Raw genomic sequence first — 19,117 nt, 5'->3', positions numbered from 1 at the left:
AGCTTATGATTCGTCAGATACTGTGATACCACATATCACAGGCCAGCATTCTTGCAGGCTGTATGATACAGTGAAGGGAAAACATGATGAGCAGATTACCATAAATGGTCTTTTGACTTCACGAAAAAGAAACTGAACATATTAAACACGAAATATGCATCTATAACCAGTTGAAGATGAAGCAGCGTAACGCTTTGTTGACAGAATAATCTTCACTGTGATCAATGGCAAACCACACATGGTATTCTAGAACTACGGGAACAACAATCAATTAAAACCAATAAATTTCGAGAAGTGCACTCAGCATCTGATGAACTAATATGACAAGTGCCTGGTATCATATGATAGTACTGTAAGTGGCTCACACTGGGCAAACAATGTGTAAACTAGACCTAGGGTCCTGCTAGCATCACCACAGTTTGGGACTGAGCGCAACAGTATCACCGGTCTGTACCACAATCTCATTGACACCCATACTGTTAACCCATCTTGCGGCGCTGATAGACCTCAACATACTAAAACCAAGGGTAGACATTTATCCATGTCCAGCTCTACTTTTGGACTAGTTGCAGAATTTCCATGGATACTTGATGCAAGATCCGAAAACTCCTGGATATTTCTAGGTTTATAAAGAAAGATATTAATACAGACTTTTTGAACACCTAATCACTCGATAGTTATGACAAAATTTTGAAATTTTCTGTTTCTTACGGGAAAGGAAAATACAGGGTTTTGACCAAATAAAAGAGAAAGAACAAAAAATAACAGGAAAGAAAACTTCCATTTCTTACTTCAGTATTAACCTTCAATGATTACCTACACATCTCTTGTATTCACTTGTGTCAAAGGAAAAAGCAAAACAAAAATCCATTTCATAGGAATATTTTCAACAGAATCTAAAAGAACTGGATTTTATGGCAAAAATCCTGTAAATTCGATCAAGGATCCTCCAAAGCTTTCAGCTGGAATTTCCCTTGATCTCAGGATATTTGGAATCTCTGGAATTTGAAAGGCATCGGCGCTGATTAAAAGAAGCGGATAAAAGATTTTTTTTCCTGAAACCATTCTGTTACTCATATTTCTTTGCCCAAAGTAAATATGCCAAATGAAAGAACGTTTACTGAACGCATCAGTGAGAATCTTCATTGTAGAAAGTTATTAATACAGATTTATTAATGCTCTGACGGCCTATGAGGTTGGTTAGCGCGTTTAATGACTCATGACAATTTTATATATTGCATTGTCTAGGGGGTTTACTATTTAATTTTGGACGAGCAGTTTTCGCTTACACTGTTACCACTTCTGATAAAGAGTACAATGATTCATCTTTTCTTTGAATATTGCTGATTAGTCAATATAAATGATATGTTAAACCCTCTTCTGAGCAATGTTTCATTATCTGTTCTAGTTCGCAGATTCAAGTATCACGCCGATCTTTAGACTCAGTATTCGGTGTGAGTAGTTGGAATGCTTTGCTATTTTAGCTCCTGTGGTGGTTTTCTTTCTTTGCTACCAATGCCGTTCAGTTTCGTAAATCCCTCGAGAATTAAAAATTTCTTTCTATGGAACACACTCTTGGTACTATTATCTAAATTTGTAGAGAGCGGTTGAGGGGTAAAGGGTCTCATCTTGAAGTAAGTCCACGAGAAAAAAATCCAGTTTCAGTAATATTCATAACTCCCAACTCCAAATAAATGTTAGCGTTATCAGCACTCCTTTAGAAGCGTTGACGCTCAGAGCACCTGAATGCTGACTTATTAGCTGGAGGAGGCTCAATGTCAGTACATTTTCATCTGTGACCTATTGCTATCAATGGTACCGAGTACTAGTACTAGTACTGGCCCCAGTCTGGTTAGCATTCTAATTCAATCCGTAAGGACTCATGAAAGACGTTTTATGATTTTTCGCCTATGAGCTAGTAAGCCGATTATACATCAATGAATTTAATGATTAAGGGAAAACATGATGAAAAAGAACGGAAATGTAATGAACCTAGAAGACTTTTTATTTTTCCACAAATTCCATATTGACAATATAGAAGTTTTCTTTCCTGCTACATGAGTTTTCATGTAGCATCTTAGGAAAGGTCACAGGTGAGCCACTAGAATTTCCCGGTGGTTCACAAGTGTCACTGACTTTCTTTCGATTCTAGACCTATGGTGAAGGCAGCCCTACCACCACCCACTTAATTTCATCTGGTTCCTTCCTTTCCCTTGCCATAACCACAAATACCACACCATTTCATGGTGTCTAGCTTTATCAGCTACAAAGCAGCAGGCTTTCTTTTGCAAAGATATATGGCCATACTCTGTTTCTCTATCTCCTTCCCCACCGCTCTCTCTCTCTCTCTCTCTCTCTCTCTCTCTTTCTCTCTCTCTCTCTCCATGTTTTCAGCCATCCAAAGAGAAGCAAACAAAAAATTGAATGTTTTTTTTAACTTCGGCGTCAGACTAAAATAGAAACGAAGAAATACTTTAAATACTAACTTCAATTATTTATGAAGCATTAGACTAATGGTACCATGCATTTATAAACCAATCATTGGAAAACACTAAGGTTCCGAATGTCTCTCTTCTCTCTGGCGCATATTATTCAGGAGAGTGAAAATGACCGGAAACTCAATGATCGCTACCACCAAACCCAGACCAGCCCTCGGGATAACTTTCGAATTACGATGGTTTGAACAAAGATTCGTCCATTCTCTTAAATCTGAAAATCATTTCGTAGAAGAGGGGCGGCGGAGATTATAAAAATCACCTCTGAATTTTCCTTCCCAACCCACTTAAATACCAGAGAAGTAGACTCAATTCCAGACCCTATTCCCTCCCGCCACTACAGAAAAGGGGATTCTCGGAGGAAATGACCGAATAGGAAATCGTCTCTAAAAATCAAATCAGCAGCGGAACCTGACTCCTTCCTCGCAATGTTATTGGAAAACTGTAAAAAAAAAAAGAAGATAAAGAAAAGTAAAATAAAAACAAAAACATTTTGCCTCCTCTGGATCTGGCCCAGAATACGTAGAAGAATTTGCTGTTTTCGATCTTAATATGATATTCATAGATTTTCTTTTTGGTGTTTACAGCAGCAGACAATGATGTGATTTAGTGCTTATTTGACTATCATCCCATACATATGTAAACTGAATTTCATTTCAAAAAGACCCAGAATTCCAAGAAATGAATTATATAAACCAATTCAGTGGTAGGCACAGCATGGGTAGTAATACTCAAAACTGAAGACAAAACTACGTTATTCACAGGGACACCAACGGAGACATTTGAGCGTATAAGGTTATGATACTTAGTGGCTTCTCAAACCTTTTCAGTGGTTTGTTCACAGTTTTCCTACTAGAGTATGTTCCTGAATGTATGTCTACTTTCCAAGAAAAAAACTCACGTTTTGCCCCTCAAGATACATGAACTAGGGATCCAGGGCCGGAGGGGGGGGGGAACCTGGGCACGTGCCCCCCCTGAAAAATAATGACAAAATAATAATATTGAAGATTTAGATAATGACATAAATGAAATATAAAAATGGGTGAAATAAAAAAATCTATTATAGAAATAATAAAATTTTCAGAAAATTTTATATGTATGTACATTATATATATACAGTATATATATACATGCATACATACATACATACATATATATATATATATATATATATATATATATGTACAGTATGAAAATTTGTGGCCCCCTTGAAATTTTTCTAGGTACGCTAGTGCATACATGGAAAGTATACGGTGGTTAAATGGATATACATCTTTGAATTCTTAAGAGCTAGGGGTAAAGGGTAACCTAGAAAACTCTTGCTAAATGGAGTTGCCCAGGTATTGGAGCAGAATGGCTTACACATTACTGAATCGTCTATAGTACATGAAAGTTGGAGGAGGTGAGTGACGCAATGTGTACAAAGAAATCGATGCGCTTAAAATGAATCTTCTGATGGTGCACCATTTCTTTACCCATGGGATTCATCCTGTATGTAACAGGGAGTGCTATCCTGTTTTTCTTTAAAAAGGACATCAAGTCTATATATATAGATATACATATTTATATCTATATATACTCATATATACACACAATATATATATATATATATATATATATATATATATATATATATATATATATATATATATATATATATATATATATGCATACATATATATATATATATATATATATATATATATATATATATATGCATACATATATATATATATATATATATATATATATATATATAATATTCTTTAAAGACATTCGCTTCATGGACACAACCACTTTAACCTGTGTCAATATGCATCGCGTGTTCTTCTAATTAACTCACAGCCTAACTGCTAATTAGATTTTCTTAAAGGCTCTTATGAAGAAATCGAAGGAAGTAAAAGACGATATCAGGAGACTGTTATGGGATTATTCTTTCCTAACTGAAAAGCAAGAATGAACTTTAAAGAATTAACAGTATTTTTTGGTATGTGATCATATTCATCGACCCCACCCAGAAAATAAATATTTTGATTTCATTGAAAAGTTTAACTTATATTAAACCAGCAGACAGTCATGTCGCGTTTTTAAAAACTACCTACTGCTAAATAGACAGCGGCTTTGATTTTTATTCCAATACGATCAGTTCATGAATCATTTGCTCTACGTTTCTAATTCCAATGCTTTTTAACAGTTTATTCTGATTACAATCGATCAAAGTTTGGGAAGAGTAACACTTCTACTACATATGGAAATCTTTGAATAGAAAAGTAAACATTAAGTTATCTCTCTTAATCATGTCTGTAATCACGTTCAAACAAGTAAATAACGCCCCGAAGTTCTTCGGCGCAGTCGAGTTTTCTGTACAGCATATAAAGCTCTATGAAACTATCAACCACGGCCCATGAAACAGGTTCATGTAGAATCTGTTACTTTAGTCTCGTCGGCAGGTGCACGGAAAATAAAGCGACTTTAAAGGCTCATAATATCACTTCTGTTTTTAAGCTGAAATACTGGCTCTTTGAAAAACAAATGAATTTATTAAATGCCTTATATCCAGGTATTCAAACTACCATTCCTTTACCTGTTGAGCCAAATAAAATTAATTACACTCAGAACGATCACATTTATAATCCTCTTAAAAGTTCCTTATGGTAGCTATTCTTACAGATAAGTTTTACTATTATTATATGAATTCTGACACAGTAACAATCTCAGAATATATCCTGTCGGATATAAGTAAATGTCGAAGAAATAATTAGTTTTGTCGCGTAATACGATATTGGAAACGATCTGTATCGTCTTTCTTACTCATTATAGGCTTTTATCGAAGACTCCTGCTGGATAATATTGTCTTCTTTATTTTTTTCTATATTTGGACTCCTTCTCATGAACAGTCTGGCGGTGGTTTTCAATGCTATACGATTCAGAGAATAGGAAACCGACTCTCTACTTCGAACTGTATCGCCAGTAAATTGTATAAATGAACATATCGGCCTAGAATCTTCCCGAGTACCTGATGCATCTACGAATAGAAAACTACTTGCATTTTGTTTCTCTTGTGAATTTAGGTTTAATATGAAAAAAATATTTGCATAAAAAAATTGCATTTTATTCTCTTGTGAATTTAGATTTAATATGAAACAGAGATTTGCATCTATTTTTTGATATTACACAAACTATCGTCTCCATTAAAAGAATGATCACCCTTGTCCTGGTAACTCAGTCATCGTGAATTTAGTGTTCTTAGGTTCGCACACTTCTTCCAGTGCGTTTAGGAAACACTTTCTCTCTGAGTCTCCGTCACTGTTCCCTCGAACACTTATGAATTACACGCCTTTTTCACCACCCTTTCATTTCTATTCTTTCTGAGTAATCAAATCCCCGCATAACACTCCTATCCATCTTATTCCTATGCTAACCTCGTTAACGTATCTTCGTCGTACCTCGACATTTTCCTCTCTCTCCTCCTGTTTCCTCACGCTGCATTCTCTCCGCAGACAATCCATCTCGACAGCGTTCACCTTGTTTCTTTCATTAATTTTGTATTTATTTTAATCTGCTTCTACGGAGAGTAAGGCTCACAAAACTGTCATAAACTCCAACTTTTTCACAAAGACCATTTTTTGAAGCGCTTGGCACACCTTACTGCTTTCCTTACCGTCGTTTTGAGTCACCCCTTCTCGCTTTCTACCATTATCCGTTATGCATTCTCAGATACAGGCATACTGTGTGTAAGTCAAACGCATACGTTCTGACATTCATAATACCATTTATTCATCCATCTCTTTTAAGTCACATAACTTACCTAACCTTTGTCTCTAACTTTCAATTTTACATTGCTCCTTCTGCAGTTTGTCCTCACCAAAACTAGTAAGAATGAAGAGAAACAAGATTTTTTCGACCTAACTCATCTCTGGATTATTTATCCTGTAATTAATTTGTCAATAAAGTAATTAAATTATCATGGATATATCACACACATGTTTAAGGCAGTTAAAGTGAAATCAGTTCAAGTTTTGCTCTATTGGAGTTTTCCTCTGCTAATAATACTGTACTACGCCCCCAACGTTTTAACCTTCCGTATCTCATAGTTATTGTTGTCTACAGTGAGTTTCGTTATGCAGGTGTGGAGTAACGACTTATGAACGACTACAGTTGCTGGTTAACTTTCTTGTTGTATGTTGTCTATTTATATATATATATATATAAATATATATATATATATATATATATATATATATATATATACACTCGTGTATATATATATATATATATATATTATATATATATATATATATATATATATATATATATATATATATATATATATATATATATGTATATGTATGTATGAAAAGCACTAAATACAGATTGACTGCATGTTCCCAAAATCAGAAGAATACATTTTCATTACTTGCCTCTGATTAAGTACTGGTATTTTGATTTAGTTCTGGTCTATATGTTTTTATGTGGTATCTATCTGACTGAAAGTACAAAACATAGTTTCAATAGGTAAATAACAATCATCTGAGAAAATGCAATGAGAGAGAGAGAGAGAGAGAGAGAGAGAGAGAGAGAGAGAGAGAGAGAGAGAGAGAGAGAGTCTTAATACAAAATGACAAAGTTTACAATATATTAAATATCATGTTAAACAGAACAAACATTAAGGCTTGTAATAGATAAATGCTATATATGCAAAAACATAGCTGCATCTAATGTTCAAGTGTAGTGTAAATTGCTGTAAATACATGAAAGTAGCCATATACTGATAGCAGAAATTCCGCGCTATTGATAAAGAAAACAGAGAATAATTGCAACTCCGCCAGAAAGAGCCCATCTCGTTATTGTGAATGAAATGCGGGACTGGCAAATATACTTTTATCAATAAAGGAAATACAATAACACCGTTAATGGCAGCAAGGAAATTGAATTCACAGAGAATGTGAACAAATTACTTCGCTCTGTGACGTCGAAAAGGGAACTGTTTTTATTCATTCCCAAATCGTTTGATAACTTGCATGTACGAGTAACGCCTTTTAATACTATTTCTTGTCCTTGTCGTCGACAAGCTCTTGAGTAGGAAGATCAATATACAAGGAGAGAGAGAGAGAGAGAGAGAGAGAGAGAGAGAGAGAGAGAGAAGGGAAGGGGGAGATGAGAAGGGCGCACTAATTTTCGTTTTGAGTTAGCGTTGAGACATTTATTACTATTGCGTCTGTTGAAGGCAGAAACACATAAATTTAGACTTCATTAGAGGAAAAGAAACCCAGTGAAATTTACCAACTTTCGTTTCGTTTGTCGACGATTTTCTAAAACCTGATGCATGGAATTCTTTACATCTGATGGCATTTTTTCTTGCTGGAACTTTTAGAAAATGAGTTGAATTTTTTCTTTTCTGAAATATTTCCATTTCCAGACACACTCGTTCACAAACGAAATTTTATTACTCACAAGTTGCGCCAAACATCAAGAGAAACAAAACCCAAAAAAGTTATATTATAGTTTCGCAATCATCTTTATGTCTCCGTAATTGCAAATGACCGATGACTGAGAGAGAGAGAGACAGACCCAAAAGGAGCAAACAGCCTGTTACTGATTATATATAAAATATATATATATATATATAACGTGGGTGTGTGCACATTCCAGCATAACTCTGAAACGCACTGAGCAATTTCAACCAAACTTGATATACAAATGACTTACTCTCTGGAAAAGAATGCCGTGAGGGCAAAACATCACTACACCAAAGGGCACCAAGAGGGTGGGGAGGGCTTCCCTGAGACAGGACTGGTTCTGCCTGTAGACTTAGTAACTAAATAAACTCTACGAATTTATCATACCACATTTAGGTATATATATCACTTACTATCTGGGAAAGAATACTGTGGGGTTAAGACATCACTGGCACCAAAGGGAGTGGGAGTGGGTAGGGGGTGACATGTAAAAATAACAGAAAACCAAAGATATTAGTGTTTAATCTATAGTTTTTGAGGTCGCTGAGATGAATAGCGACATTCCAGATAGCCCTTTAAGTCCAAGTTCAGCCCCAATAGGATGGGGGGGGGGGTGAGGAGTGAATCATAAAATTTATAAAATGCGGAGCAATGTCACTGAAGCAAGTATCTTAACAGGAAAGGATGAGAGAGAGAGAGAGAGAGAGAGAGAGAGAGAGAGAGAGAGAGAGAGAGAGAGAGTAGTGGGGTGTTAGAGAGGAGAAAGAGGGAAAGAGTGAGGCAGCGTTGGAGAGACAGAGAGTTTATCGGTTGTCATCCGGAGTTTTCCTGGGCAGCGCCGGATTGGTCAGCTAGTATATATATAATAATTAATTTCGAAAATAAATTCATATACAATATTTGAAAAAAAAAATGTTGTGGCACCAAGAGGTTGCAATTTTTATTTATTATTAAGCAAACAAATTTAGAGATAAAAAATATAATTATCACAGCCAAAACTGGAAAGCAACCCTCTGTGTATCTTAACAATAAACATAAAAAAATTCAAAAAAAGGTCATACAATCAGACCTAAAATGTATATATATATATATATATATATATATATATATATATATATATATATATATATATATATATATAATATATACACTGTAGTCTCTAAATAGGATAATATAGGACTTATTTTAACTTGCATGTGTTACAGCCATGCTCAAATGTGATGCAACATGATCCTTTTTCTATCGTCCAGAATCTCAGATGCAACGCAGCGCTTGCCAAGTAGGTTTAAGCATTTTTTTTTTATTCCCAATGTAATACATTTCGGCAAGTTTAGAATTCACAGCTAACACTATGTTACGTTACCTATTGGTATAATTCGTAATACCTGTGACATGAATTGGCTATTTTCACATCGCAAGCTCAAAGTACGGTGAGCTAAGGTTAATAGTGCTGTTAATGCCAGCGCCCTTAAATTGCTACTCGAAGTAGTCATCGTAACTACTACAAAGTATAACAGTACACTAACAAGCTCAACAGTCATAATAAAAATTTCAAAATAGGAATATGATTACAAAATGTTTTCTTTGAATTTTGAGGTTTTAGGCTGTGTTCAAGCTGTCTGAATGTTACGAAATGATTTCTAGGCATAAAAAAATAATCTAAGCCTCCTGAGATGTGATCTCGCTTACAATGTAAAAAATTGATTTTTAGAGATTACCTTATATTTGAAGAATAAAAGATGATGACTGACATCATATGGAGAGGATAGCTACTAACTGAAATATCTATGAATATTAATATCAAGGCCTATGCAACGCTTGTTCATTTCAAAAGCTTCCCTAGTCCAGAGAGCACCTAGCTCATGGTGAGGTACATTTTTGTGGTGTAGATACAGATTGTTCAAAGCATAGTCAAATTTGGGATCCAAAGTTTTACAAGATAATATATGGGAAAAAATGCTCTGAAGAGATTGATGTTGGTCAGAGGAATATGAAATTATCCTTATTTGTTGTAAAGCTTGCTCAAATCCAGGGGTCATGGCTGGCTCATATAAGTGTCTAACATTTAAATTGGAATATATAGTAAAAACCTTAAATCATATGGCTATAGGGGAGACCAGTTGACGCTCATAAAAGATGAAAGTTAATTATTCTCAGATGGGGCGATCAACAGCTTCCTTGTCTGGTGGGGAACTTTTAAAAAGATTTTTTCTCAAATTTATAGATAATATAGTGTTAAGTCACGAAGTATTTGTTTGTTCTGCCTTTAAGGTTAGCTATAATAAATACTGCAGCATAGGTATGTTAAGTCACAAGCAAAACAAAAATTGTTTTTGCACTGAATGAAATTGTACCTGCGAAAGTGTATTTCAGTGTAATATAATAACTCATGGTGCTATGCCTAATCACTGGAAAAATAATCTGGAGTATGAAACTAACCTTTGACATTATAAAATATTAGTTCATAATAGTTATAAAAACATCTATTCCATCCTACCTGCAACACATCCCATATGAAAATGGGTATCCTAGTAATGCAATCAATCAGTGTGAAAATAAATAACAATCATGTATTTACCTTGATTTGATAATTCATATCTATCAGATGGTTATTGGCAATAAACCTTTGAACATAACTGGTTAAATATGTGACGGTGATGGTTAATGACCCAACACCTATACCATATGATGACCCTGTTAACAATATCGCGTGGAACATGATTCGATTTAAAAACTGGAAACATTCTAAATGCACAACTACGCATGCGCATACACTGGTTAGAACCCTAGTCTACTTCCCTACACAAGCGGAATTAGTCGCAGAGATGTTTTCTGGATTAGTTAACCGTTTAGAAAAGTACTAAATTTTCGAAGAATGGTCCAATTTTTCCCTTGATATCTTATCAAATGTAAACGGAATCACGCGTTTAATTATTTTTTTCTTTTCAAAGTAATGTACACCAGTAGAGAAAACAATTTTCTTTCAAAGCCCAATAGGCTGGAAGGATAAGGATAGAAGATAATAAACAAGTAAAAAATGCGCCGAAGTTTCTTCCGCGAAGTCTAGTTCTCTGTACATCGTATAATCAAGGCCACCGAAAACATCTATCTTTCGGTGGTCTCGTTATAATGCTGTATGAGCCGCCGCCCACGAAACTTTAACCACGGGCCGGTGGTGGCCTGTCCTATATCGCTGCCAGAGGCGCGATTATGGCTAACTTTAACCTTAAATAAAATGAAAACTACTGAGGCTAGAGGCCTGCAATTTGGTTGTTTGATGGCTAAAGAGTGGATGATCAACCTACCAATTTGCATCCCCCTAGCCTCAGTAATTTATAAGATCTGAGGGCGGACAGAAAAAATGCGGACAGAAAAAAGTGCGGACGGATAGACAAAGCCGGCACATTCGTTTTCTTTTACAGAAAACTAAAAGGTGATAAACAGGCATGAACAGCAAGAACGAGACAAAATGCAACAAGAGAAGAATGAGGCACCTCAAGCGAGCCAGTGTAATAAGAAAACCTGGAACTTGACCTGGAAAAGAAAAGAGATTGGAGAAAAGAAAAAGGCGGATCGGGGAAAAGCAGAGGTTTTGCATAATTCATCTGCTTGAGGCTGTATAAAATGCCTAGAATTCTAAATTCAAAGAATGGGAAGAATTTTCGACGTGTCCTGCTCTTTTATTTACTCTAGCAATCCTCTGATGCCCGGGTTAGTAAACTGGTACTAGGAGATCCTTGAGGTATTCAAACCCAAGAGGTAACTGCATTACAAGTATTTATTTTTTAGGTTATCAGCTCTAATAAAAAAAAGTAAAAAATCGTGGTTTTATGTTCAATATATTTGGCTTCATGAAGAATAAAAAAACCAAATAATCAACCCAAAAACGATTCACAGGTTAGGCGTAGCTGTTTTTCTAATGATATGAATACTGATGAAAGCTTACAAAATAATCTAATTCCCCAGATAGCGGTTAACGATCTTGAAGAAGCTACTCACAAACGGTATCTAAGGGAAAAAGAACGTAGACAAAAGCGGAAAAAAGGCGAAGAAAACTCACGGGTAAAATACAAGATTTCTATAGAGCAATGGAACGTGTTTGGATTTCAGTATTACAATACACGCTTGAACTGAACATTGATCTCGCTCACTATGAAATATCCTTTTCATCAGATCTGATGACAATAATATTAATGTATGGCCTTAGGTAATTTATGCCAAAAAGCCAGGCAATGGGGCACCTTCAGCCATTCAGCGCTAAAGAAAGTGAAAAGGGGCAGTTGGAGAGGTTGGACAGCACGACTGAAGAAAGGAAGCGGGAGTGGAGGTGAAGTGAAGGCTAATAAGTGGGTGCAGGTAGGGCTGAAGGGACGCGTCAAACGCTCTTCAGCGATGCCTACAGTGCACTGCGTGAGGGCCACAGATGGAACTACCCCCACGGGGAATAATATAAATATCGCTATCTTTACTAGTATGTATATGAGTCGAGGGCATCTATAATTCTTATTAGAGACAGACTGCATTTAAAGTATTACACGCCTTAATGTCGTTCCTACCTCGAGCGCACCAGGGCACCAAAATGCAAATATCCGGTTTTTTATAAGAATACACGGTTTCCTTATAAGGGGTCCTGTTAAAACCATATTTGGTACCAACGTGCTTTACTAACACAGAGAGATGTGACTTCTTGATAAGTTTTGCTCTAGTTCCAATTAATGATAATTACTATTTGCCTCACTATTGTTACAACCAGTTCATTCGACATGTATTGTAACTCCAGTTAAAACAGCTAAATAGTTACCTATCACCAGGAAGTAAGGTTTGAAAAGTACTAAATAGTTACCTTTCACCAGGAAGTAAGGTTTGAAAAGTACATCTTACTACACATAAAACTGCTTCTTTTGGAGAAAGAAAGACACATTTTACCTCTCCTTATCACTGAGCCCTAGAACTAAACGCCTTGGTTCTTATATCTGATCAGTTTAGAAAAGCTGAGGGGTTTCTTCTTACATTCAACCAAGTTCCAGATTGTTTTGACATCATAACACCTCTGATGTTGTCACCAGCCATCGTGCTCCCTTTTCTGAATTTGCAGCTTCTGTAGTAACATACAGCCAGTCCCCTTGTGTGATCCTAATAAGTGTTGTAAAATTCTCCGAGTGACCGAGTAAAGATCTCGGGTGAAATGTGTAAATGTAAAAGGAGAACTGGTGATATTATTAGTGCCATTCTCTTCAGTAAGAATGTCTAGTACGCATAAACTGGGTGCACCATTATTACATTGCTCGTCATTTGAGATTTGTGTTGGAAAATTCTGTGAACTCCATAACCTAGGTTCCTATTATTGTATGCTTGTCATGAATATTACCATTCTGGTTATTATAATTATTGTTTTTGTTATTATCACGAGCTTGTTGGCTAGCGCTACGCGCGCTGCCTCCCCTAACCTCCCATTCTCCTGCCTACCCTGCCCCCAACCGAGGCAGACAAACAGGTTTGCAGGAGGGTGGATGTCACCCCTACCCTCCCATTCCCCTACCTATTTCGCCCTCATCCGGGGCGGACAAACAGGTTTGCAGGAAGAGGGTGGATGTCTCCCTTACCCTCCCGTTCCCTACCTACTCCGCCCCCCGGGGCGGGCAATGCGGTTTGCAAGGGGTGGGTGGCTGTCATGTCTCCCCTGCTGTCACCTGGGGAGGACAAACAAGATCCACTCACATTTTTATTTTTTTTATTATTATTATTATTATTATTATTACCCCTGTATCGTGTATCGTTTGTGTGAATAAGTGCTTGTCGTGTGCTTGATTAACCCATCTGGATAGGTTGTATTAGGCCGGAGTTGAGACTAATAATTCTGTGTTTGAAGTTAACGTTATTGATTGTTTTCCCTTATTTTGTTCTGCGTCCCCAGCTGGCATTTTATTATTATTTTGTGTGTTTTTTTGTTTTTTTTTCTGTGATAGACAACGTAGGACTCGTGAAAAGAGTCCCCTTTGTTTGTGTTCTGCTGAATCCGTAGAGAAGCAAATTATTTCCAAAGCGCATCGTTCTCTCGTAGACACGGAGAAGTAATTTATTCTTGTTTGAGTAGCCATTCGGCCATTGCATAATGTAATTTTTCCCCGCCACGTTACGCGGAAATTGAGTGTTATTGGCCATACCTGGTAAAGTTTAAAATTTTTATCATTGTGATCTTACTGATGCTGTGATGTTTCCATTTTGTTGTATTCTGCATTTCTCTTTCAGGGCGATGTCATAGTGATATGGTTTCCTTAATATATGTATATCTATAAATAGGTATACATGCACACACACACGTATATATATACATTATACACACATATACATACACATGTATACATATTGGTTTGCGCATATTAAAGATAATAATCCTTCTCTACTTGTGAGAAAAATGGCCACTTTATTGGAATATCGGATTATCCATAGATATTTACAACTTAACCATGAAATTACTGTTTGATACTACCTCTGCTTGCATTCTACGTGTCTTGAGGCAAAAGGTGACTAATCTTAATACTAAGGTTAGTAGAGCACTATTCAAAGTTTTTCAGGCTGCCCCCCCCTCCCCCGCCCTTTGTCCCTATAAGGCCAACGGCAAATTTAAATTTAAATATTTATCAAAACCATAAACAAGAGTATGTATTTCACAATCATGGTGCCATTGTAAACCAAAATACCCAAACCATTGTTTACTAGCAGTATACAACGGTAAAGTCATATATCCATTATGTATACTGGCTTCACAGTTCTGATAACATGAACGGCCTTCGTGCAGGAATAACACAAAATGAATTAAAATCATAATTTCTTGTGTACATATGTGATTATATTCTTTGTAAAAATCAAGTTTTACATAATTACTGGTGATTTTAATCTAGTTTTACAGATTTAGCCACAACAAAAAATTCGTCTGTTTCTGGTGCAGCCTTCCGGTCCCTACCCTCCCCTTTTTTCCCATGAGCAACATCCCCCCAGCATCTTTCAAGCAACCATAGTGAGCAATACTGCCTGCTTTTGGGATACTGGAAGAGAGAACATGAATTGTTAATCCTAACGTTGCATTGTCAGAACAAACCATCGTTAGACTCTTACATGAAAGGTCCTTCAGGGCAGAAGAAAATTACATTACTTGTCGGTCCTGAGGTCGACAATAGAAAGAAGATGAAGAGAAACAAGTTATGCTTGACAACCGAGAAAGTGCCCCATCCCCCTCTCAAAAAAGGAGAGCTGTAAGTTTATCCTTTTTCCTTTATGTATCATATCCCCAAGAAGAGTATGAAGCGAAAGGAAGACAAACTTACTTCCCCGGGATGCGTGTCACTCAGCAAGCATGCAGGAGAGGAAGCTCAAAGTCGCTGGGCAGGAGTGTTTCATTGGTTGTGTTATTGTGTTTGAAAAAGTTAATATCTGCCTTAAAGGAAATTTTGCTTTAACCATTTTCTTTGGTTTGTTTTTAGTGAGTGAAACTTTTTTATTACGTCTCGTCAATGACATCATTGTAATTGATCAATGTGAAATCAAGTACAATAATGTGTTAGTGCAGTATTTAACCGTTGTTTCATTCACCACTAAGATTTGTTTGTATGAGGATGAGTGGATGTCACTGCAACATTCTGATGATGTTTAACAGGAAACGTGCGTCAATTTTTTACATCCATTTTTCAACTCTGGATGCAAATTACGTTAATTTAGAAAAGAATATCTTTTAATATGTTTTACATATGAACTAAATCTTGTAGTGTTACTTCGTATTAACAAATGTTTTTTTTTACTTTATACATTGTTATACGACTCAGCAAAATGTTATTTTTGTTACTAATGTGCATACCATATTTTTAATGGTTTAATGCGTACAAAAGCCTCATGTTTTTTTGTAACTGACGATATATATATATATATATATATATATATATATATATATATATATATATATATATATATATATATATTTACATACACACATATGTAAATTTATATATATATGTAACTGTGAGATATATATATATATATATATATATATATATATATATATATATATATATATATATATATATATATATATATATATATATATATATATATATATATATATATATATATATATATATATATATATATATATATATATATATGTGTGTGTGTGTATGTATGATGTGAATAAGTTGACATTTTACAACAATGATAACGCGTCTTGATATTCTTTTTACAAATGCCTGTGAAAAAAATGTGAATCATGTGTTACATAACAAGCCGCCGGGTCTTTAGAAATACCCTTTTTCGCTATCAGCTTCAATCTGAAATCAATATACTCAGAATAAGCTATTACTGATATTTTCTTGAAAAAACTCTTCATTCTCCCTGAAATTCTGGCATGTAAAATGCACCGACCAGGAACTGTCAGCTTTGGGTTTTTCAGTAAGCTCCTGTATCACGTGGGATTTTGTGGTTTGCCCTCCCAGGCTGTAGGGGGTTGCTCATAAATCAAGAAAGACCTTATTCTTGAGGCAAGAAATCTTTTATATTTTTTCCATTTTTTTATACTACGATTCCTACGAAGAGTAATGCCAGTTGCTTAGAAATTTAGTTTGGTGCCAAATTCAATTATTCATCTGACTAATGTAAATAAGAGTAAAAGATGATTAAAATAGCAAGGAGTGAGTGCATGAAATTGGCTGCCATGCACTGACTCCCTTCTGCATTCATGAAGAAGTGTTGAATACCTTGCTACAGGAACTGATACGCGGGAACTGATTATTTCCCAAGGTGCATGAAACATTTGATGGTTATTTAGTTAACAATATACAGTAGCATTAAAACGTTAGCACACACTACCTGAAGCGCGTTGCATTTTTAGGAGAGCTGTTTCCTACAAATCTTTGCTCTTGAAGTCTTGATCTCACTGGTCTTTGTGCGTGCTCGTCATCTGCGAAAAATACATCCAAGTTCCATTAATAATACTGATGTTAGTCGATAAACAAAACATAATAAAAAAGAGAAGCTTTTTATCTGAAAATCAGTAATAAATTGGTTCTGAATCCACTCCGGTCTTACTGATATGGTTAGATTGCAAACACCACAGATTATTAATAAATTGGTCTGAATCCACTCCGGTCTTACTGATATGGTTAGAATGCAAACACCACAGATTATTATCATAAGCCAAAATGAGCTTAAATTGAAATTTAGGATGCCATTCGACTGTCTGAGAGGTCACTTTAGATGTCTGGACACAATTTCTTTTAGAATTTGAAAATAAAGTTCTATAGCATTTACTGTACGGCACAGGTATCCTTAACTTTATCATACCTTTATCGAAGCATGCAAATATGGATATACAGTACATAAATAGAAATCGAAAAAAACGAACGTAGATATCTATTAAATGTTTATCATAAAACGAAGTATGGTTCTTTCTCACATGAAAAACTTTTTCAAGAGAGACACGCTCTCAAGACGCTATTTTGGTCGGCGTAGATCCTTGCCTGATATTGAGGTTATAAACATATATATATATATATATATATATATATATATATATATATATATATATATATATATATATATATATATATATATATATGTATATATATGTACAGTTATATACATTTATATATATACATATATAATATTTATATACATACATATATATATAATATATATATATCACATATATGTGTGTATGTATATATATATATATATATATATATATATATATATATATATATATATATATATATATATATATATATACAATGTAAACACTGCTGTGTCTTTGATAAATATTAAATTGTGACATGTAACTACTACTCGTACACAGGACCGACAAAATACTATATATATTTCTTTCTGCTAAGAAACAGATAAAGCTACACATCTAGAAGATGAATGGGTGGGTTTCCCACCGAAGGGTGGGAATCTGGTGACGTCATGGGCACTGAGGTTTCGTAGACAAAGCTTTGTCAGTTGAGCGGCACTTCCCGATGCAAATGATCCCCAGACAACGTTGCGCCTTATTTGCTCGTTCGGTTTCTTTCTCTGCTATTGCGAAGAGCCCCGTGTTCACAACTCAACGTATGTTACAGTAAGACTGTGACACCAGGGATTTCATTAAATCCCTGAAATTTTCAGGGAATTCGTGAAATCACCAATGCACTTGAAGATATTTGATCCCTGAGGGGCTAGTACTAAACATGGCGAAACAGTGTAGATGACTCCCTGTTTCTCCGTGTTTAGTACTAGCCCTTCGCCTAAGTGAATTGATTTCACGAATTCCTTGAAAATTTCAGGGATTTCGGGAAATCCCTGGTTTCACAGTCTTACTGTAAGATACACGCCTTAGCGCACCTCTAGAACATTTGGGACTGCGCCTTGACAGATTTTACCTTTTGACGGGTTTCACCGTAAAAAAAATAAATAAAAAAATGGAAAGTTAAACACACGAATCTTATCCAGAGTACAATAAGAGTAGTTTCATCGACAATCCCTTACTCTTGATGTGAATCAAATATTCTTCAGGGTTATAGCTCTTGAAAAGATGTGGTATTTCTATGACATTATTTGGTATAGACTGACAGATCTTTTACCGCAGTTAGCAATTGAAAGTTAGTTTTTAATTTTGTATCTGATTCCCTGTTAGTGTCTTGTCGCATCCCAATTGACTACACTGGTTTTCTCCGCTTGTAGCCTAGAAAATGACAGAAGAAAAATACATCTATAGAAAATCATTTAATTTCCAGGAAAAAAATACGAAACAAATTAGCTTATTGAAAAGAAATAGTGAGCAAAGAGACAGAAGGAATATATATGAGAGAAAGCGAGAGAATGATCAAGGTATCTGCTATTGCTCTTAGGCTGATCACAAATAAAGAAAAAAAAAAAAAAATGTTTGGCTCGTGACACCGCCGGGCGGAGGATACTGCTCAGAAGCCGGATGTGTGGTTCCCCTGACTCGTAGAGGCACCCACCCTTTCCTTTCCTCTTTCTCTCACAAACGCTGCGATAACATGTGTTTGTGTTTTTTTTTTATTATTCAGCTTCAAAAACAGAGGATGAAGAGGTTTCGAATGCTCAGTAGGCTTGAAAATATATTAAGATTGTTACGCATAATTATTATTATGACTTACTGACTGTTGCAAGCTT

At 35.5% G+C, this 19,117-nt stretch overlaps 1 protein-coding gene across 1 annotated transcript in view; it reads right to left on the bottom strand.

Annotated features, from left to right (window-relative positions):
* The window catches only part of Gycalpha99B (guanylate cyclase 1 soluble subunit alpha 2), a 1,063,824-nt gene that overhangs the window by 335,646 nt on the left and 709,061 nt on the right, over window positions 1-19,117 (bottom strand). Inside the window, exon 14 of the mRNA XM_067098553.1 lies at window positions 16,811-16,901. The gene's annotated coding sequence lies outside the window, so the exon portion shown is untranslated. The remainder of the gene's footprint in view (window positions 1-16,810; window positions 16,902-19,117) is intronic.

Source organism: Macrobrachium rosenbergii, chromosome 55 (assembly GCF_040412425.1).
Source record: "Macrobrachium rosenbergii isolate ZJJX-2024 chromosome 55, ASM4041242v1, whole genome shotgun sequence".
Lineage (NCBI taxonomy): Eukaryota > Metazoa > Arthropoda > Malacostraca > Decapoda > Palaemonidae > Macrobrachium > Macrobrachium rosenbergii.
The sequence above is the reverse complement of the archived record's forward strand: the minus strand, read 5'-3'. Positions and strand labels throughout refer to the sequence as shown.